The sequence below is a fragment of the Pinus tabuliformis genome, chromosome 7, assembly GCF_031772625.1.
Source record: "Pinus tabuliformis cultivar Carrire ecotype Pingquan chromosome 7, CPIR1, whole genome shotgun sequence".
Lineage (NCBI taxonomy): Eukaryota > Viridiplantae > Streptophyta > Pinopsida > Pinales > Pinaceae > Pinus > Pinus tabuliformis.
This window is the reverse complement of record NC_142293.1, coordinates 1,558,733,435-1,558,756,863: the sequence shown is the minus strand read 5'-3', so window position 1 is coordinate 1,558,756,863 and position 23,429 is coordinate 1,558,733,435.

The window sequence follows — 23,429 nt, the reverse complement described above, 5'->3', positions numbered from 1 at the left end:
GGGCAAAGTGTGCAAGGGTACAATCAGGAATTTAGAAAGAGAGCATTGATGTTGGGTATCTCATTAGACTCACCATAGACTCTTTTGAAGTAAATTGGTGGTATACATAGCTACATGAGGCATACCATCCTCATGTTTAATCCCACTAGTATAGATGAGGTATTTGTGCAAGCTACTTATCTAGAAGCTAGAGGAAAGAATGGAAATCCAGAAGTTGGGGGACCATCCCAACCCACTATAAGCAAGAGAAAGGAGAAAAGAAAGCAGAAGTGGAAAGTAAGGAAGGCTAACACTGCACAGAAAGGAAAAGCCTCATGCACTCACTGTAAAAAGGAGGGGCATGATGATGAGCACTGTTGGATTCTGCATCCAGAGCTGAGACCTAAGAAGTCCGAGGGCAAGAAAAAGAAGACTACTGCAGCTATTAAGAAAGATTTGGGGTCAGACTCGAGAGATGAAACAATCATTGCAGCCACAGGTATAAAAGGTAAGAATTCTGAAGCATCTACTAGTATTTTTGCTCAAACTATCATTGATGAAGAACATGACAGAAAAAGACATGAGCTTTCCCATATTCGAGTTGTTTCCAACTATCAAAAGATTGATACTTTGTTTGATAGTGGCTCACAAGTAAATCTAATTTCTGAAGCAATTGTAAAGAAATTGGGATTAGCAACTACACCTCATAAGAAACCATACCCATTAGGATGGTTGAATGACAAAGCACAACTACAAGTGACTAGGCAGTGCAAACTCAAGTTTTCTTTTGGGTTAGCATTTGTAGATGAGGTGGAGTTAGACATAATTCCTTTGGATATATGTGGAATTGTTTTAGGAAGTCCTTACTTGTATGATAGAAAGGCTATTTTCTATAGAGATGAAAACAAGTATCTGCTTGTTAAAGATGGAATCGAATACTTTGTAAGAGCTCATAAGCTCAAGAATAATTATACTCTCATAAACTCAGGGTAGATGAAAAGAATGATAAATTCATGCAAACAATTCTTACTAATGGCTGTAAAGGAAAATAAACCTGATAGAACCAATATATTTGAGGGTTGTAATGCTCAAAAGCAAGCTGATATAGAAAACATTGTTTTAGAGTATGATGTCCTGTTTCAGGAACCTAAAGGTCTACCACCCAAAAAGGAAATAATACATGATATTATTTTGCAGCAAGATGTTTCATTGCCTAACATTGGGATGTACAGGTTTTTTGATTTAGAGAATGCTGAAATCAAGAAGCAGGTGCAGGAGTTGCTCAAGAAAGGGTTCATCAGGCCTAGCACATTGCCATGTGGGTCACCAATCATTTTGGTGAGAAAGAAAGATGGCTCGTGGAGAATGTGCATTGATTACTGAGCACTAAATAATATAACAATTAAAAATTGTTATCCCCTTCCTCGCATAGATGATCTTTTAGATCAATTGAAGGAAGTTGTTTATTTCACCAAGCTGGATTTGCACAATGGATACCATCAGGTCAGAGTTGCAGAGCAAGATGCATGGAAGACTGCTTTCAAAACAAAGCAAGGATTGTATGAATGGCTAGTTATGCCTTTTGGCTTAACTAATGCTCCTGCTACTTTCATGAGATTAATGAATGATGTACTCAAACCTTTTCTTGATGATTTTGTTATTGTGTACCTCGATGACATTCTTACTTTTAGTAAAATGTGGGAAGAACACTTAAAGCATGTTAAGCAGACAATAGATGTTTTGAAAAGATAAAAACTTTATTTTAAACTCTCAAAATGTGAATTTGGAAAAACATATCTAAATTATTTGGGTCATATAGTAGGGGATGGTGAATTGAAAATAGAACCCTCTAAAGTGGCAGTGATTGTAAATTGGCCTAAACCCAAGTCTACTACAGAAGTAAGAAGCTTCTTAGGAGCAGCACAATACATTTCTAACTTCTCCTCAATTGCAGCTCCCTTACATGCTTTAACAAGATTGAACAAGGTGTTTCAGTGGGGAGGCAAACAACAGAAAGCATTTGACACCTTGAAAGAAAAGATTAGTACATCATCTGTACTAGCACTGCCAGATCTGCAAAGACCATTTGAGATCCAAACTGATGCCAGTGACTATGCCATGGGAGCAGTGTTGACACAGCACAGTAAACCCATATGTTATCATTCTAAGACTTTTAATTCTACAGTAGTAAACTATGATCCTACATATGATAAAGAATTGTATGCATTAGTTCAGAGTGTGAAAAGGTGGAAACATTATTTAATGGGCAAAGAGACAGTAATACATACTGATCATCAACCACTTCAATATCTACACTCCCAAACTAAGTTACAGCAATCAAGACATTACAGATGGATGGGTTTTCTACAAAAGTTTTATTTAGTCATCAGATATAAAAAGGGCATACATAACAAGGATGCAGACATGTTATCTAGACCTATTATAAATGCATCTACCATACTTAAGCATAATTCGGTACTACATGAAAGCTAAATTGAACAATATGCTCAAGATATGGACTTTAAAGATGTATATGCAACTTTGATTCAAGGCAAAAGAGTAGAAGAATTGGACTATCATGTGAAGGACCGACTCTTGTATCATTGTGGGAAACTCTGCATTCCAAAAACTGAGAGAGTAAAGATAATTAGGGAAGCACACACTTCTCTGGTATCAGGTCACTTTGGGGTAAGTAAAACAGTTGCATAGCTGCAAAGGTTTTGTTATTGGAAGAAAATGAATAACACAGTTTGTAGATATGTAAGAGGGTGCGCTATGTGTGCTAAAAGCAAGCCCAACAACAGAAAACTAGGATTATACACTCCTTTACCAGTTCCTTCTCACCCTTGGGAAAGTGTTTCGATGGATTTCGTTGGAGGATTGCCTAAATCTAGGAAAGGTCATGATTATCTATATGTGGTTGTGGATCGGTTCAACAAAATGTGTATTTTGATACCTTGTAATAAACAGATTACAACTGAACAAACTGCAAAATTATTCTTTGAACATGTATGGGTTCATTTTGGATTACCCACTTCTATTGTATTTGATCGAGACACCCAATTTGTGGGAAGTTTTGGTCAAGTCTGTGGGAACTGATGGACACCAAACTGAAGAAAAGCACAACTTTTCATCCACAAACAGATGGCCAGACAGAAGTAGTTAACAGGACAGTGATCCAGTTACTGAGAGGATATTGCAACAAACATCCTAATCCTTGGGATGAACACTTGTGTTATGTGCAGCATGCTTACAACAGAGCAAAACACTCTTCTACAAAGAGATCTCCTTTTGAGACCTGTTTGGGTTTCACACCAAGGTCTCCTTTGGATTGTGTCTTTGGTAAAGATACCATGGTTGATGGACAAAGTGATGTGGACAGGGCAACTAGGTTCATTGAACAGATCCAGGAGATCCATCAGGCAGCACAGGAATAGCTGGAAAAGAGCCAAGCCCAATACAGGGCTAGGCATGACAAGCATCGGATGGAGCATAGTTTTCAAGTTGGTGATGAGGTCTGGCTGTATATTAGCAAGGACATGATGCAAGGTGAAGGTAAAAAGCTAAAGCCCATCAGGTATGGACCCTTTAGGATACTTGAGAAGATTGGTGAAAATGCTTTTTTCCTTGATCTACCAACGTACATGCACATCTACTCAGTCGCAAATGTAGATTGCTTGAGATTGTTTGAACCTTCAATGATTGAAGACCCTGAAGAGCAGAGTCAATTGCCTTCTATTGATGACCTGCTACCTGAGTATCTTAATGAATTGCAGGAAGACACAGCCTTGGACAGGAAGGTGAGGATGACGCGCAGAGGAGATGTTGAGTACCTTAGAATTGGACTCAAAGGTTCGAAGCCAAGCAGTGCAAAGTGGATTGAGATTGGGCAAGTGAGAAAGCAATACCCTCACTTAGTCGATGCTTGAAAGAAAACCAACTTTTGGTGGTCCAAAAGCTTTTTCAGTGGGAAGGCCGTGATCCGAATTGGATCCATCAAGAACTGTCAAAGAACCATGACTGTATTAGGTCGGGACAAATCTCTAAAAATTTTGAAACAATGATAAAAAAACACCCCTGAACCAGTGGCAATGGTAGTTAGCGTGGAACGATGAGGACCTCGGTCAAAGCGTGCTGACCGAGGCCCATGGAGACTGCATGGGAGGTCGAATTATCCCATGGGAGGCCCAGATTGGGAAACAGAGGTGGATTTTGATGCACGATTAGCGCCTAGCGTTGGGTGATCAGGGCCATAATGGGGGAAGCCCGAGCACACGGACGCATGGTGAGCTAGAGAACCGCGGGCGAAAAGGAAAAAGTGCCAAAAGGACAAAGGTGGGACCCATGCTCTGGAAACCGGCAGTATTGATCGGGGCACCCTCAAATGGTAAATGGTTTTGGACGAGAGCGGAGCGATCCCACTCAACGATCAACGCGTGGCAAGCAGAGGTGAGAGAAAACCGCCGTTGATTGTGTGTTATCAGTCGAGCAAGTCAACCGTGCGGGACATGCGTATGGCGTTGGATCTGGAGGACCCCAAATCAGATGACTGAGATCAAACTCGATGGAGGAAGCGGAATCGATGAAGGATTACGCCGCGATTTGTGAAGATTTGGAATCCGTTTGACCGCCAAAGTGGAGGAAGAACGCATCCATGACGTAACTGAAGAAATGAACCGATGAAGTAGGCTGGCGCCATTTAGAGGAGGACATGTGGCTACTCCCTGAGCGTTCACGCTGATGCCAAACAGGGAACTCCAAGCGCAGCTGCAGAAGGTGAATCGACAGTGGCAGAAGAGGAACCAAGCCGACATGAGTTTGAATGGATAAAAACCATGAACGGGGAAATAGAATACACAGTGAAGTCCGAGAGACGAGGAAATACTAGAATCTCGAGAGGAGGATGGAATACATAGAGAAGAAGGTAGTAAAGAAAAAGAAAAGTAGGAAGGGACAGAGGGCCGAGCTGACCAGCGGCAGCATTGAGCACCAGAGGCTTGAGGAATTTGAGCCATCCCATAGAGGATCTGTCCGGGCTGAGCACCACATTGGACTCTTGCCACTGCAGACCAGAAGTTCATAGAGCTGGTAGGAAGAAGAAGAGTATGTGTACTCTAGTGGCTTGGGCAATCCAAGAACCACCCTGCCAAGCATACATGCTTTAGGAGAACTCACATTGAGTCCCTGCATTGTAATTCTCTTCTTAAAGGCACAATAAAACAAGGCCACCACTGAAAGCTGGACCGGAGACATAGCCTTGGAGAATAGGGTGAACTCCTTATTAAAAATTGTTTGTGTCTTTGTCTTTGCTTATTGTATTTCTTTGTTGTCTTTCCATTTTATTGTTTGTGTATTGGCAATCTGATCGATCTGTTGCTTCAATAACACATAACACACACACACACACCAACGCATGAGTCTGTAATACCTTTAAACAATAAATATTTAACTGATGTCACTCATAGGGTAATATCAGATCAATGAGACACAAGCCATGATTCATTCTACTATAGCAGAAGATATGCCAATCTTAGTAAGAATAAGGTGAAGGAAGGTCCAATCAACAAAGTCATACACTTTCCAAAGATCCACTTATATCAAAATTTGCTTCATCTTTCTAGTATGAATCAAATGGATTACCTCCTGTGAGTGGTGGCAACATCATGTATCAGTCTGTTATGGAGGAAACCCGATTGTTCCCTTGAAATGCGGATTGAGGGGGTTTCGTTGATGCATTCCACAATTATTTTGGAGATGAGTTTGTAAGTAATGTTGCATAGAGAAATGGGCTTGTAGTCAAGAAATGTAGAAGTGGCATATGCTTTAGGAATTGGTGCAAGGAAAGTGGAGTTTATAGCTCCAGTACACACCCGAGAGACCATGATTCTTCTACCATGTTTAACAAGTCCTCCCCGACCAAATCAAAGAAATGAAGGAAGAATTCGACTGTCCACCCATCCAGACTTGGACTCTTATCCTTCACAAAAGTTTTCAGTACCTGTAGAATTTTGTCTAATGTGGCTGGTCTATATATTTCCTCATTCAGCTCCTCATTGAATATATGTGGGTAATCATTTGAACCCCAAATATGATCCTCAATATAATTTCTAGGCTGCTTCTGAAAGAAAGTTTGGAAGTGGTGTACAACTTCACATTGAATCTCCTCGGTAGTATATGCTACAAACCTGTCCACTCTCTGAATTTTCCAAATGGTATTCTGATTTTTTCTCAGATTTGCATATCTATGAAAATACTTAGTGTTTTTATCGCCTTCCTGCAACCAAAGGGCTCTACTCTTTAGCCGTCATGTCGCTTCTTGTATGTGAAGGACTTGTCGCTTCCTGCACTCGAGTGTTTTGAGTGTGTCCCAAATGTTTCCAAATGAATTACCCCTCTCCACCAAATTGTAAAGTTTCTCAATTTCCACCGTTATATCCTTCAACTCCCGAGACATTGTTTTTTTCTTCTCTCTTTCCCACATCCTAACGTGACTTTTTAATGCGTGTAGTAAACCAGACAGGTACAACATCAAGGATTTCCCAACCTCTCGGGTGTGTGCCCTCCAAAAATTGCAGACCAGTGAAATGAAGTCCATGTCCTCCAGCCAGATTCTATTGAATTTGAATGGAATGCCCAAACGAGGGTGCTCAAGTCTCCACTGTAATACAATAGGCATGTGGTCAAAGATCAGATATTTTTCTACCCATGATCACATACATCCCAAACTCTCCACCAGGTTTTCATGTACTAAGAACCGATCCAGTCTTTTACCAATGTGATCGACACCTGAACGGCCATTGTGCCAAGTAAGAGTTAGAGTGAGAGGTCTGATATCCAGTAAATGATTGGACTCAAAGCATTGGCAAAGATGGTCAATGAGGGGATCCGCCCTACATCTAACACCCATCATTCATCTCCAAATAAAAGTGCATTGAAATCACCTACCATAATTAAAGACCCAATTTTAAATATATCACAGTCAGAGTGATCCATACGCTTCCGGAATGTATATTTTTCATTGAGGAAATGTAGACTTGATGGATGACCACGAATATAACAAGTCAAAGAATGACACTCGTTGAAGGACTTCAATCGAAAGAAATAACACACTTATCTAGCGGTCATAATGAAATATTAGTATTTATTTAAATGTTTTGAAATTCGCGACTTGATTTCAGTGGCAGTGTATGTAGAGAGTTTGTGTTGTGAATGAAAACGTACAAGCCATCATCATAAATCCGACAGCTTTGATTTTATGTTTATCAAAACGTACAAGCGAACATCATAAATCCGACCGCTTTCATTTTTAAAAGAATTAACAAATATATTATATTTAAATGAATACATCGATTTCAATTATAATTCATTGTTTTGGGAAAAAATAAATTATTTTTTATAAAATCAAAATATTTAAATATGGATTTTGAGTAAATTAGGATATAATTTGTTATTTATTTTAATTTTTTAGTTATTAAGTTGTATGGTTCTTAAATTTGATTTTGATGTTTTGGGTCCAATTTTTTTGGAAACTTATTTAAAGCTTCAAACAATTATGTTTCAATCAAAATTTGTCTAATAAAGTTCATAATACACTAAGAGCTTTCTAATTGAAAAATCATTTTAATAAAAGTTTGTATGAGAAAGTTAACTTATATTATTGACCAAAGTGATATTAAATAGATGTTAGGTCAATTCTCATTATTCATAATATGGAGCTAGTCACACCTTGACCACCATGATACTAAGTAGATGCCATGCTAACTAACATCATAGAAAATGTGGAGTTACTCACATGTGGAATTTCAAAAAGATATTAAACAGTCCAAAACCTTAACGTTAATTAGGGATTGAGACATGTAAAAACGTTAAGCTTAACCTTAAATTATTATCATATCATGATAAAAATTGAGTTAAATTGGGTTAAACACTAGGTTTGTAGGAAACAACTTTGAAGGATAAGAAAGTAGAAGATCATCTTAATGTAACAACCATTTAAAACATACATTGTCAATAGAAACTCCATAGTGAGTGCATTTTCTTTATATTTGCACTTATACACATGTGAAAAGGGTAGAGCATATGCCTCTCCTTGAACCTAGATTTTTTATATTGGATTTTTTCCAAAGTACATCATATGTTCGTGTTCTTTATATGTATGATAAGTTATGCAACATTAAATATGTGAATGCAATAAACACATCATCTCTCTCTCTCTCTCTCTCTCTCTCTCTCTCTCTCTCTCTCGATATATATATATATATATTCGAACTAGGTTGAGCCTAGGTCAAGGTTAGCCCCAATGTTTGATGGAAGAACAATCTCTCTACTAGTGGGATGCTATGATGCTATGGGTAGATTGTTCTTTCATTCAACATTGGAATTTGATGTATTTTGAGTAGTTGGGGTAAATGTTATTATTATCTTCCTATTTTTTATTTCTGTTATCATACTCCATTCAACATTAGAATTAGATGTATTTTGGGTAGTTGGGATAAATATTGTTATTCTCTTCCTAACTTTTTTTTGTCATACTCAATATTCTCTTGGAAGTCTTAAATTCCTCATATAAAATATATATATATATATATATATATATATATATATATATATATATATATATATATATATATATATATATATAACTAAAAAAACTAAATAATATTTTTTAATTTAAAGGGAATGAAAAATAGAAAAATAAAAATATTAAAAAATATTTTTTCTTAATATTAATGGTAGGTGAGGAATTTAAATTTATCTCATGGAAACGAAATATAAAAAAATGAAGGAAATAATTAAGATAATTTAAATTATCGAAACCAAATAAATTTATAATATTTTTATTAAAAAAATTCAATTAATACTACTACATTATTATTAATTTTATATTTTGTATTTTGTACCGTATATAAAATATATATAGTAACAAGGGCTTACCATAAGAGAAATCAATTTTTTTTTCTTTTAATTCAAAGTTAAAATTAGATTATTATTATTAATAAATTATTTAGGAGATGTAAAACTCACAAGTAGAAAATGATTTATAGCCTATAATCCAAACACACTTCCTCAACAGAACACAATAAGATAAAAAAAATACAACTAACAAAAAGAATAAAGACGAGTGGAAGAGGATTTTTGCTCGAGAGTAATATCTTGAGTTACCTCTTTTGTTGTTGATGTTTGCAATGGAGATTCTTAATCTGTATTTGTTACAATATTATTGGCTAATACCATGGCTTATTAATACCACATGCCGAAAAAAACATAACTCACTTGTTTATATGTCATTTTTAATTAATCAATTTAATTAAAAGGGAAAAAATAACACCAAACTATTTTGGAGATAAATCTCAAGCTTTGATATGGGTATTTTGTTTTAAATATTCTAGAATATTCCTTGGATATTAAATCCTTCCACCTAACACAACCATATAAATTAAGTGGTTGGTAAATTCCCATAGACATTAATCCATAGTAGGTAACAAAAAACATATTACATGACACATCTCACGTTGCTAAAATAAAAAGATCATAAAACCAATTAAATTATAACTTTATTATTATGCAGCTTGAGGGGCCTAATGGTTAAGAGCATGTGTTTCTTAGTAAGGGGTCACAGTCAGAGGGGGGTAGATTATATATGCCTTTGTAGACTTTAGCAGTTAAGGGAGGTGGGTCCCTTGTCCCACAAACAAGGGGCTCTCGTACACCAATTTGGTCTCTGGCCATGACCTTAAAATCAAATATATTATTTCTAGGAATTGCACCAAATGTTGGAAAGGAAACACTGCAAGGCATAAATTCGAGAAGAATAACATGAGCTTGAACACCTACTGATTCTATACCTTAAATTCCCACTATGTGGAAAGAATGAAACCTTGAAGCACTTGTTCTAGTTTTGAAAATATACTCATTTTAAGGTTAGACCCTCCTTGCTCTCATCTAATATTCCCTCAAAGATTTATGTATTGGGATATTCTCTCCCCTGGGCCATAGATTTTCACACAACACAATACTATATTAGAATTGGTATCTTATATCTTTGGAACATAACAAAGATATGTGTATCAACTGGTTTTTAGCGTACTGCTGATGTACTTAACAAGAGGGGTCTCTCATTTGTGTAGATTTGAGTCTACATATCCAAGTGCAAATGTAGAGGGGGAGATGGAAATAATCCACCTAAATGAGTTAATGACCTACTAGATAATGCACAATGAACAAAGTACCACCTCAAGGATATTCTCTTGCACACTATGCATTCTCAACCGTCAAGCAACAAAATTAATATAAAACAAGTCAAGTTGTAAGAGAGTGTCATAAGAAGCAAAGGCATTGACTTGCAACAAGAACCCCAAAGTGGTCTCTCACTTCGACAAATTTCATACTATTCCTCTGGCCATCAAGATGAACCCACGCATGAAAATTATGGATAGTTGATACTAAGCCCACAACTGAAGGTTTGGGGCCTCCTCCAAAGGATGAATACTGTCCTCCTTGAAAGGATTTAATTCTTGCAACATCATGGTCTATCCACCGAGTTTGACAATCTGATCAGTTGAGAATACATGAATCTTATTCATTGGGATTGTTTTATTTCTTCTTGTTAACCTAGTGAAATCCCTGCCAAGTGTTTCTAATCCAAGAGAAAGTGGAGTCACATCTAGTAAAAGCAGTTCCTTTACATTAGCCTTCAAAATCCACTTTGGATGGCAGCACCCATTGTTATAGCCTTGTCATATTAACAAAAATCTCTTGAACCCTTGGCACCCAATACATTCTTCCCATAAGAATAACTTCATCCACTTCCAATGTCATAATCCTTGCGTTTTTTGGTCAATTCTTGCAAGGGATTCTTGTTCTCTCGATTAAGTGATTTGCTAACATTTCAAACTTCAAACAAGTTAATGTCACATTCAAATGCTTTGTACTAGATGCATCTTCCATGATAAATGGTAGGTTAATATGTTTTAGGAGAAGATGACAACTCCACCTTCGGTTTCGCTATAGCCTCTTGAAGCCTTTGCAAGGCTAGCTTATCCTAGGATAGGTCATTTTTTGTCTTTTTGAACTCAGAAACTAAATACTGGAGCAGAGAATTATCAAAATCCTCACCCCCAAAAAAGTACCTCCATTTTTGGACTTTACCTATAATAAAAAGCTAACAAGGTTACAATAATTTGTGTGGTAAAGCAGAGAATGAGAAGAAATAAATAATGAATGTAAAATAACCTAACATCTCAAGGGAAGGAACATGCCTCGAATACACCATTGGATATTTCAAGCACTGGTACATCGAAATTACCCCCACCACGATTAAACACAATAACTAGGCCCTCCTTCTCATTCATGCCATAAGAAAGGGATGTTGCAATAAGCTTATTGATGATTCTTTTGACATGCAATCTTGTAATTTTACTAACATCTTGCGTTGCTTGGTGCTAAGAATCATTAAAATTGGAAGGGATAGTAATGACTACATTCGAGAAAATCTTTCCAAGGTAACCCTCGATAGTTTCCTTCTTAGGTCAGGAAAACCTAGGTGTAGAGATGCATGTATACCAATGTACAGTGCAAAAGTGAAGAGCTATGGTGAAAACGAATGGAAAAAATAGAGCACACATGTCTTCTATGTGATCAACAATCCTTTTCATAAAATAGTTTTTTAGCTATTTGAATATTGTGCACTTATTTCCTTTGTGTCGAAACTTCATGCTGCACTATATGATGTCTGTGTTGATCCATACCATTGTACTTATGATTTTGCATCTAAACGTTCCTCTACCTCACTTTCTTGTCATAGGCCACCTATGACCATACTTAGACTTTTCAATGTTCATGGTTGCTCCCTACATCAAAATGCCTATTTAAAGACTATTCAATGAATAAATACCAACATTTATATATATCTGATGCTACAAAATAAGCTATCAATACTAGCAAGTATCCTACTAAATAGTAAAAATTCCTTTTCCCAGCAGGGAAAAATAATGGTTTAATCATGATTATTACTCTATATTAATATTGATCATCTATTACAATTCTTCACATGATATGTACAAATGCCCATCAGATACAAAACAAAATCTTAATGCCCTAGACCATTACCAAAACAAATAATAGCTTAACATTCACATGATACATGCAAATATTTGATTCCATACTCCATCTTAGTATCAATCATTATTTATGATCAAATACAGTTTGAACATTTTGTAAAGTAAAAAAACCATTGTTTCCCTACCAGTAGCTTACAAGTAGTCATAATTTTTTTGGGATGTACTTGTTGCATCCATGAGGTGTAAAGATGAACGAAAAAGGGGAAGTTAACAAGTAGATATAGTAGATAATTAATTCTTTACTATGACCCAATTCAGATACATACAAAATATTTTTCGTGTCCCATTCTAGTCATGTGTCCCTAAAAATTTATTGAATGTTACAGTGATCTTTGTTAGTTAATGCAATGAACCATTTTCATTACAATATCATGGGTAGCATTCCTCAGAACCAATATCGCATGTAGAACACATAAAGCATCACTAAAATATATTTTCTTGTGGTTGTAAGGGAAGGGCATAAAACCCACAGGTTCCCTAAAAATTTCCACTATAGTCTTAAATTGAAGAGAAAAACCCCAACAAAGGAACCAAATTGAAAACTCAAAGCGAGAGTTTTGAAGTAACCACCCATTGAAGAAGCAGGTTGTTAGATCATTGAGCATTAGTTTGAAAGCCGATGAAATAATTTTTTGTTCAGTGATTCAATAATGGCCCATTAAATTTGAGATTCCTGCCAGATTTCATCAACCCAACAAGTCACCCATCAATGAATTGGATTCATATCAGTTAACTCATATCACAAAAACCTAGTTTTGATTCAATTTGTTCATATTAGTCAAGTCATGCTAGTATGAACTAATTTTAATTGGATGGTTTAATTTGATAAAAAATTTAACTAACCGTTTGGAGTTTACATAAAAAATAATCTCCACAAATTTCAATAAAACATACTAAACACTCTTCTTCATTGGACTTGATTACTACAGATAGGGTGACAATAAAAATAAATGAGGCAGTTGATCAGCATGCCTAAAACAAATACAATGAAAAATTTAAACACTCTTTCACGGTAGATCCACTCATTTGATAAAAAACATGGATAATACACAAGAAGTTCAAGTTTAATCTATGTTTAACAAAGTGAAACTAAATAGTTAGTTTCCCATAAAAATGGAAGTCCTAATCTGTACTAAAGTTACAATTGTGTATAGGTAGTACTACCCATTTGAATAATGTGTCAAACATAAGCCAATATAGTAAATATATCTTGCAATTACAGACATTGTGTATATACCAATTCATGTATTCTCTAAAATATACAGAGTTGACACCACATGAAAATTTCCTTCTCATTCCTCACTGAATATAAGAGTTCTACTCCATACGTTCAAAACAATACAAATTATCCAATCCAGTAGGTTGTGATAACATGTGCTTAGCCTATAGTGCATGAAAAACATAAGCACAAAGCCTCACTGGAGAAGCAGAATAAGTTCCCTGAATTTCATATCTAGGTAGTGGTACTATAAATACATATGCCAAATAAGCTCCCAATTATTCTCTTAATAGATGTGTTGATTAAGTTTAAATCACATTTTGGACAACTTGCTAAAATTCCTTAGGCTAACAATTTTAAGCAAACCATCACAAATACCAACTGGTTCAGATAATGGGTATTGCAATCAGTCCAATGTTCTGGCAAAAGGATTGGCTTTTACAATCTTTGATATCCAAGAGGAAGGGATAATATTGAGTTACTGAAAGCACCTTGCCAATTTTATTTCATTCTCATTCTTGAGGATAGTGACAAGATCCATAGCCTAAACCAAAATATCACATGATCTAACTAGTCAGACCCTCATTTTAATAGTTTATATTGAAAATTTTAGTGACCTACAAGCTGGTATCTTCATGGAAATTTTGGTATAAAAAATTGAACTATACATTATCAAAGTGATTATAGTGCATATATTGGAATATATAAGAAGACCAAAAAAAGGAAAAAGTAAAGGAAGACATTCCCTAGAAGAGAAAATAAGTGGAATAATCCTTACTTGGATCAGTAAATGTGACCAGACCGGTGCCTTTGAAATCACAATTCTAGTACTTTCTACAGTGAATATGATAGTAACTATTCATTGCATATGAAGCATGGGCATGAACATTATTTGCATTATATCAAGGTCCACCTTGATGAATTGAAGCACAATCTGCACCACCCATCCCACAAGAAAAATCCAAAGACCCTTGAAGAACAGATGGACTAGAACTTGGTTTGGCAATGCAATAAACAACACTGCCAAGGCCTCCCCTTGAACCTTTTGGTGGTCCTCATAATAAATAAATCTAGCTAGGTGGTGGGCTTGTAGGAGACAATATGGAGGAGGACGAGATATACACCAACCATAAGTCAAATATACATCATATACTTTTGAATCATCCGGGTTTAGCAGCCCAAAGTTCCTCTCAATGGTTGGCCCTAGTTTATGGTTCTCATTAAAAAGTGCAAAAATAAAGGTCTTTATGATTCTATTAGGCCTCATTGGAGTTCTTGCATTAGAAGTAACATGTTTGATGAATCCAGTGTTATAATTTCTAACATTCTTAGGATTCACTCCTATATCGTCTAGGTCTCGTTTGGAAGGCCTACCAGCCTTAGAGATAGTTACAAGGTGTTGACGGTGTTGGGCTCGCCAACATTCAGAGGATCTCCCTAGTATGAAGTCCCAACTAGACCTCACACTGTTTGGTGTAGGAGTCCCATCCGGTACGATGGACCGATTTCCATTATCTTAAAGATATGCCTTGGCTCTTGCTTGTCATCATGTGAGAGTGGTCTGCTTTGTCTTTGAACAATGAGGTTCATGTGCTTGGTGAGTGCTGGTGTTACTTTTGTCAAGGTTCTTTCACTGCGGAGGGAGAGGGTGCAAGTGAGTCTCTAGTCGAAAGGGAAGAGTCCCAACTCTTTCAGAGACACACAACACAACATGACATGCTAAGCTTCTGGTGGAGTAGTCCACATGGATGTGGCACTCAGAAACACATAGTGAAGGAATAATACGTACAACACCCAACGAAGCAGTCTGCATGAGTGCGAAGGTTGTTATAACAAGTTTATAGGAGAGGTTTTTTCTAGTGTCTGGTGATGCATCCCACAAGGGCAAGACAACGTTAATGATTTATACAACACATTTTCGTAAACATATGTATTAGAGAAACTGAAATAGTTCAAGTATTTTAGCGCAGGTTAAAGGAACATGCATTACAAGTGTTCCAATATTAGTCTTACAAACAACTATAATACATGTGTGAAAACGTGTTGGCCTGTTAACAGGATTTTGAAATAAGCAAAAGTTCCAAGACACATCGGTACACCATACATCACTAACTCTGTAAGAGGGGCGTTGGAGCCTTTGCTCGCTCCTCAAAGTAAAGACTACAGACTCTCAAGGCTATGTGGGAGGAGCCAAGGTGAAAAATTCCTTTGCATGTACAAATGACGGGTATTTATATCCAAGGGTAAAACTGACCCTTGTGATGTTTGACTTCTCTAATGACTAATTGACTTATTTGACTCTCCAAATTTACATGACTCTTCAGATTACTTGTGGGTCTCTTGGACTTCCACGCTACATTACATTGATTACAACAGTGTGGCCCAGAGTACTGATGTGGCCAAGATGACCCATGACATGACTCAACACAACAACGCTGATATGTTCATGCTTTAGTGGTGTCCATGTCGAGCTGAATTGCTGCTGAGTGATGGATGTCTTCTTGGTGTATCATAGTTTCACATCCACATGGCAAGGTGTGCGGAGTCTTCGATGGTCTTGGTGTTCGCTTGATGTTGCATGAGCACATTGTTCCTTCACTTGTACCTTGGAATGCTTTACATTTTTGTCCATTCGTGAAAAATCTCCTCGCATACATTATCCATTCGTGAAAAAATCTCCTCGCATAGATTGTCAGTTTGCGAAAACATTTCCTCGCATACATTATCCATTAGCAAAAAAATATCCTCGCATGCATTGTCCATTCGCAAAAAAATATCCTCACATGCATTGTCGTTCGTCCGTTCGCGAACAAATCCCCTTGCATGTGCTCTACTTGTTCATCCTATTCGTCGTCGCGTCGTGTCTCATCCATGTACATGTATCTTCCATCACTCATGCCGAGACGACATCAAATCCATAAATCTCCTAGTCTACCGTGATGCATTGTCATTCGCTTTTGGATGCAGGTGATCGAGAGAGAGGATAAGGTTCTGAAACTGTGTAAGGAATATTTCAAGCTAGGATGCGGGCTCTGGGCACTGCCGGTGAATATTGTGCAAAATTCACTAGGATATTGAGATGGACAATCCAGATCAGCAATGACTATCCGCGGGATCTGGCTCGGCTGGCAGGAAGTAGAGGGGCTTGGCAAAAAAAAACTATGCAATTCCTTCGGGGAGCTGGCAGCGGGCTGCAAGAGGCTTGCAGGGAAAAAATGTGCATTTTCTCAAGGAGCTAGTAGCGGGTTGCAGGAGTGTTGCTGAAAAAAACTGTGCAATTGCTGGGAGGTTGGCATGCGGAACATCCTTGAGTAGTTTCTAAGCTGAGCAGGATGCTGGGTAGCTGGAGACTGCTCATGAAATCTGCGCAGTTTTTCGGGTAAGCAGCATGCCGACTGACTAGGTGACTGGCTGGAAAAACTGTGCAATTTTTGAGGGAGACAACGACGGACACTGGGTGTATGTCTAACATGTCTGCACAATTTCTTCATTCAACAGAGCAGGCATTTTTTGGAGATTTTGCACAATTTTTTGGGGGAGTGAGTCCCAGGGTCACTTCCCTTGTCAAATTCTCTAGTTGACAAGCTAGAGGGTTGGTTGATTCGCTTTTGGGCAACGCAGATTGAGATGGGTTACTAAGAAACTTTTGTGCTATTCTGGATGACAGTCGGTCTAGTCGATTCCAGGATTGCGTAGTGCAGGTTGCCTGGGAGACAACCTCAAGCTCTGCACAATTCTGGGCAGCAGTACATGTTCATTGAGGGTTGAAACTGTGCAATGCAGCTCAACGAGGGTTCAACTGTTGGAGGGTGATCTGGTCGTCAGAACTTCATTAAAATGACTGTGTGTGAGCGAGTGAACTTGTGCATACGTGAACTTGCGAACACACACTCAACATGACTCGATGACAAGACGCCTCAGACCATCAAGGAAACATAATATACTCAGTGTGACTGGCCGACGGTGCAAGAAACAAGCGCGAGCGACCGCGACGACGCTGGCGTGACACTGCATACAACTTCATGTGTGAGTGTGACAGATGTTTACATACGAATACAACTTGTACAAATGAAGAGGGACCTTGTGCATGGCCAGAACATGGCTGCAAGTGTGACACTGTGACCAACATGCAAAAAGTTGTCCGTTGAATGGTCAAGTGAGGAGTGTGCAAAGACTCAACACGAGCTCATGGGATGATCTTGAGTGCTTGTAAACATCAAGGGAAAAACCAAAGGAAGGCTTCGAAATTGAATGCAGGCCAAAATTTTAGAGGGTGTTGTAGCTGCTACAACACTTAGCGACACACTATTTGAATTCCAGCTTCTTTGTTTTGGTTCATTGACAGCACAGGGCCTTGGTCTTTCAAGGAGTATTGAATCATTGTGCGGGTTACTTCGGCTTCCCCAATTACCCCATGGATAGAGATGGTTCACCTTTCTCCAACTTAGTCAAACACAACACAAGTTTTAGCTTGATCACAGGGTTTGAAGTCGGGAAGGGTCGTTTGGCTCTCAAGTTGAAAATTTTCAGAGTATAAGTTTTCATCTCTAGTGTTGCTCTACTGCCATCAGGCCTCGACAGTACCCTGGCGGAGTCACATAGGAACACACTCATTGCTCCACTACCAGCAAGCCTGGTCAGTATCCTGGTGGAGTTGCATGCTTCACCTCTCTGCGCAGGAAGCCTTTCTCTTCTTTCGCCTTTATATATATATATATATATATATATATATATATATATATATATATATATATATATATATATATATATATATATATATATATTAAGAGGAATGTGCATAGGCACTTATTTATTTTTTGGGCGAAAGAGGGAACTTGACTTAAGAGAGGATAAGAGGTTGTTCCTTCATAGAATCATGTAGGACCTCTCACATAGGTTTTCTCGTTTAGATTTTCCCCTTCTCTGTTTCTACTAGTTGGAGGAGCTTGAACACACAGAGCAGAACACTGAGTACGGGCATGGGGTTTCCCAGTGTGGACACAAGTTCATGGTTGGACCCAAGCTTCCATTGCAGGCGGCTCGTATTTTCCGTTAAGACTTCATCGGCTGAAGGTTATAACCAAGCACAGAGAAGACAGACACAAGACTGGACAAGTTCTGCAGTGTCACAAGACTCTTTGAATCTCAGCCACATACTCATTCAAAATCCAGAACTCAGTAGAGGGAAACACTTATTGACAAAACCGAAAATAGTGTGGTATTAAGAAAACATAACAGAGTGAAGCAAAAATAACAAAGCAAAGTGAAAAGACAACAAGCAAGCAAAGTGAGCAAGAAAACAAACAAGCAAACCAGAAAGCAAAGACAAGTGAGAAATTAAACACTACTCCTACTCCTACTGTAAATGGTTGTGGTTATGTGAATGAAATTTCCAGTGAAGCCACCATAGGCATACTTGACCTGCAACCACAAATATACAAGCGATTAAAACAGATAAAAAATAGTGTGCAACAATAAATACAAAAACTTAGCAAACTTTCACACGAGAGAGAAGGTCTCGCCTCTAGACCGAAAGATGTGTCATAACCACCCAACACAGATGTTTACCTCTTTGGTGACTACAATTTTTCAACAAACCTTGGAGGCCTCTTGTGAGTGTGTGTTCTTCTGCACCAAGTTTCTTAGTGAGTGTGAGGAATGACTGAAGCTTGTTACCTGCAACACGACTAGCCAAGTAAGATTGTTCCAACCATTCAGCGATTGGATCATAAAATTCGTGATGGCTATTTTGAAAGACTCGTGATCTTTGAGAAGATGGGTTCTTGATTTGAGAGAAGGGATCATGATAGGAACTTGGTACGGATAGATAAATCTGGTCATTCTCGTCATTCATGTCAAGACAATGAGGGTCTTCCATAGCCATTAGTGCAGGATGAAGTGCCTCACCTGATTGAAAAAAGTCTAAGGAGAAAGATGTTACACGGTGAAGATCATAGTGCATGAAGCGACTATCATTGGATATACTCTTGGGAAAATGATAAACTACATGACAACCACCCAAGATAGAAGAAAAATCAGACCAGTTGGTCGAGATGTGAGATTCCCAGTTCGACATGAACAAAGAAAAAAATTGAACAATCTTGCGAACACTCTGAATCAGGGAACCAAGTTCACTATGTGGTAGATATGAAATAACACCCACCTACAACTGGTGAAAAATTGCGCAGGCATCATTGTCATCACAAAAATGTAGAAAGGATGTCAGCACTGTGAATGTGTGAAACTAGTTGGGGTGTTGTGAAATGAGAGTAAATTGATTCATGTGAAAGGTTGTGTGCTCGTCATCACACAGGGAGATCATTGGTGTAATGAGTGGGAATATTTGATGTGCAAAATTCGCAAGAAGACCAAGGGGCTGATTACAAGAGAGAACACCCAATAAGTATGATTCTGGACAAAGATAGTCTTTGAGATGATCCACTTCGTTGTTGCATGATTGCATGAGGGACAAACACTCCCAACCCGAATTGGATGTAAGAGAGGTGCATGAATATGGACATGTTGTAATAGACTCATGGATTTTGTCATTAGTGAAAATTTGAAATTTTTAAATATCACACCCGGAATAGTAAATATTTACACGGGGATCCACGTCAAGTGAAATCATGCAGATAAACAGATTGTGTGTGAGAAATGAGATCTGATTTGGTTCGAGGGGCTTACCAGAGTCGCAAAGTCCTAACATAACCATCAACAAACATTGAAGTGCCTCGACTCCCTGGCACGTCCCAAAACTTTCCAGAATTGAAAAATTGCATTTTGAGATGTGAACCCGATCATGCATGGATTGAGGATGGTTGTTGTTGTTGATTTCAAAACTTCTCTTAGGATAACAACCATCTCCGTCACGGGATTCATAAAAAATTTTAGCTTCAGGGAGCTAACTTGACGAGTTGTCTTCATGTAATTCACAAGATGACGATGAGTGGGAAGAGTCCTATGCATTGAGACTGTTTTCATCATGGACAACTTCACTACCTTGTATCGATCAAGGAGATAAATCACCAAACGAAGAAGCAAGATAACAGGGGGTATCTCCATCGCATGTAGATGCGATGTGAATGGTAGGACACACGGGCAAGTGAGGTGCAAAGGAAGTTTCGATATGGACGTCTGCTTTGACCAGTGTGCATTCCAGATCTGAGTTAGAGTGTACATGAGAGAATAATAGATCACATGATGTTCTTGGCTATTCATCACAACATACAAAAGCATGGGAGTGATGACTTCCCAAGACTGGAGGTTGATCGAAATAATTAATTGTGCATGATGTTTCACCAAGATTTGCGGATTGAGAATCGATCAAGAATGGAAGCTCAATGTTTTGATGTGAACCATTTTGAAACATAGAAGAGGAATTGATTGTGTCTTCACCTTCTTGCTCCTCCGCTTGTATAATGAGACTGCCTTTCACATGACCGCAATTTGAGCCAGCAGCTTGAGAATCAAGAGGGTGCGCGCAACTAGCTTGTGAAGTGGATGGTTCAAGCGAGTCATGGTACAAGGAGTCATGGATTGTAAATGATGGAGGATGGAAGAGATGCATATTAGACTCGAGACTTGGGTTACGAATTGTGATGTCCTCTTGCATAATGGAGGAATGAGTCTTCTCCATAGGCTTTCTGAGCCATTATGGAATTTCCTCTATTGGAGTGGGAGACGACTGAGAAGATGGGTTGGGAACATGATACACAGATTTCTCAGCTTTGTGACCACTACGCATATTTCTTAGCTTTCCGACTGCTGCGAAGGGGCACCTGCTTTGAGACCGAAAAGGGAGGAGGAAAAGGAACAAACGGGGTGTTGGGCTCCTCCTCTGCAAACTGAGGGACCTCACAGTCCGCAAGAGTCAAGGGAGAAGGGAAATAGAGAGCTTCACCGTGTTAGGAAACATGAACCAGGCATTTCAGCTCTAGGTTCATGAAGTCAATGTCCACAAACGCATGACAGAGGTGAAGGAAGTGGGTAGCAAAGTCCTCAGTTGATTCACCAGGCTTCATTCTTAAATGAGAGATTCTTTCATAGAAATCTTGGTGGTTACACTTATCAAAGGCTTGATGGAGCTCCTTGAGGAAAGTGAGAAGGGAATGTAAAGAAGCAGGTGGCAGGGTTCGACACCATCGATTAGAATGACCTTCAATGGTGAGGAATAAAAGTACATAAACAATCTCATCACTATCGATTTCATGAGATTCGTAGAAATGAAGAAAATCATAAATGTGCTTAGTTATGGATGTCCTATCCTCACCTTCAAACTTTAACAAGGACAAGTGATCGAGAAGCTCATCGGGGATTTATAGTTGATTAAGGGAGAAATGAGAGAAACACCCCAGGGGCATGAATCATGTATAATCCATTTGGTAAGAGATTCAAACCAAATGTAACAGGCTCAGCTTGTTATCTAGCCCTCCTTCTAGCATCAGAATGTTGATGGCGTTGGACCCGCCAAAATTAAGGGGATCTCCTCTGTATGAAGTCCCAATTAGACCTCACACCGTTTGGCGTAGGAGTCCCATCTGGTATGATGGCCCAGTTGCCATTATCTTAAAGATATGCCTTAACTCTTTCTTTTCAGCACGTGAGAGTTGTCTGCTTTGTCTTTGAACAACGAGGTTTGCATGCTTGGTGAGTGCTGGTGTTACTTGTGTCAAGGTTCTTACACCACAAAGGGAGAGGGTGGAAGTGAGTCTCTAGTCAAAATGGAGGAGTCCCAACTCTATCATATACACACAACACAACAAGACATGTGCAGCTTCTGGCGGAGTAGTCCACACAGATGCGGCAGTCACAAACACACAATGAAGGAATAGCACATACAACACCCAACGGAGTAGTCCACACGAGTGTGGCGGTTGTTATAACAAGTTTATGGGAAAGGTTTTATCTAGTGTCTGGCGAGGCAACCCACATGGACAAGACATCGTTAACAACTTATACAACACATTTTCATAAACATATGTATTAGAGAAACTGAAATAGTTCAATTGTTTTAACACAGGTTAAAGCAACATGCATTACAAGTGTTCCAAGATTAGTCTTAAAAACAGTTACAATACGTGTGTGAAAATGTGTTGGCCTGTTAACTGGCTTTTGAATTAAGCAAAAGCTCCAAGACACATCGATACACCACACATCAGTAACCCCATAATAGGGACGTTGGAGCCACTGCTCACTCCTCAAAGAAAATATTACAGATTCTCAAGGTTGTGTGGGAGGAGCCAAGGTGAAAAAATCCTTTGCATGTACAAATGAGGGGTATTTATAGCCAAGGGTAAAACTGGCCCTTGTGACTATTCGACTTCCCTCATGACTGTTTGACTTGTTTGACTGTTCAACTTTACATGACTCTTCAGATTACGTGTGGGTCTCTTGGACTTCCACGTTACATTACATTGATTACCACAGTGTGGCTCACAGTAGTGACATGGACGAGATGACTCATGACAAAAATCAACACGAAAATGTTGATATGTTCATGTTGTTGGTGGTTTCCATGTCAAGCTACAGTGTTGTTGAGTGATGGATGTCCTCTTGCTGTATCATAGCTTCAACTCCGCATGGCAAGGTGTGCGGAGTCTTCGATGGTCTTAGAGTTTGCTTGATGTTGCATGTGCACGTCGCTCCTTCGCTTTTACTTTTGCATGCTTCACGTGTTTGTCTGTTTGCAAAAAAATATCCTCGCATACATTATCTGTTCGCGAAAAAATCTCCTCACATACATTATCCGTTCGCGAAAAAATCTCCTCGCATACATTGTCCATTCGCAAAAAAATCTCCTCGCATGCATTGTCTATTCTCGGAAAAATATCCTCGCATGCATTGTCATTCGTCCATTCGCGAACAAATCCCCTTGCATGTGCTCTCCTTGTTCATCCCATTCGTCATCGTGTCATGTATCATTCATGTACCTATATCTGCAATCACTCATTACGAGATGACATCAAATCCATAAATCTCCTAGTCTAGCATGATGCATTGTCATTCGCTTTCGGATGCAGGTGATCAGGAGAGATGACAAGGTTATGAAACTTCGCAAGGCAGATCTCAAGCTGGGATGCGGGCTCCTGGCACTACTGATGAAAATTACCCAG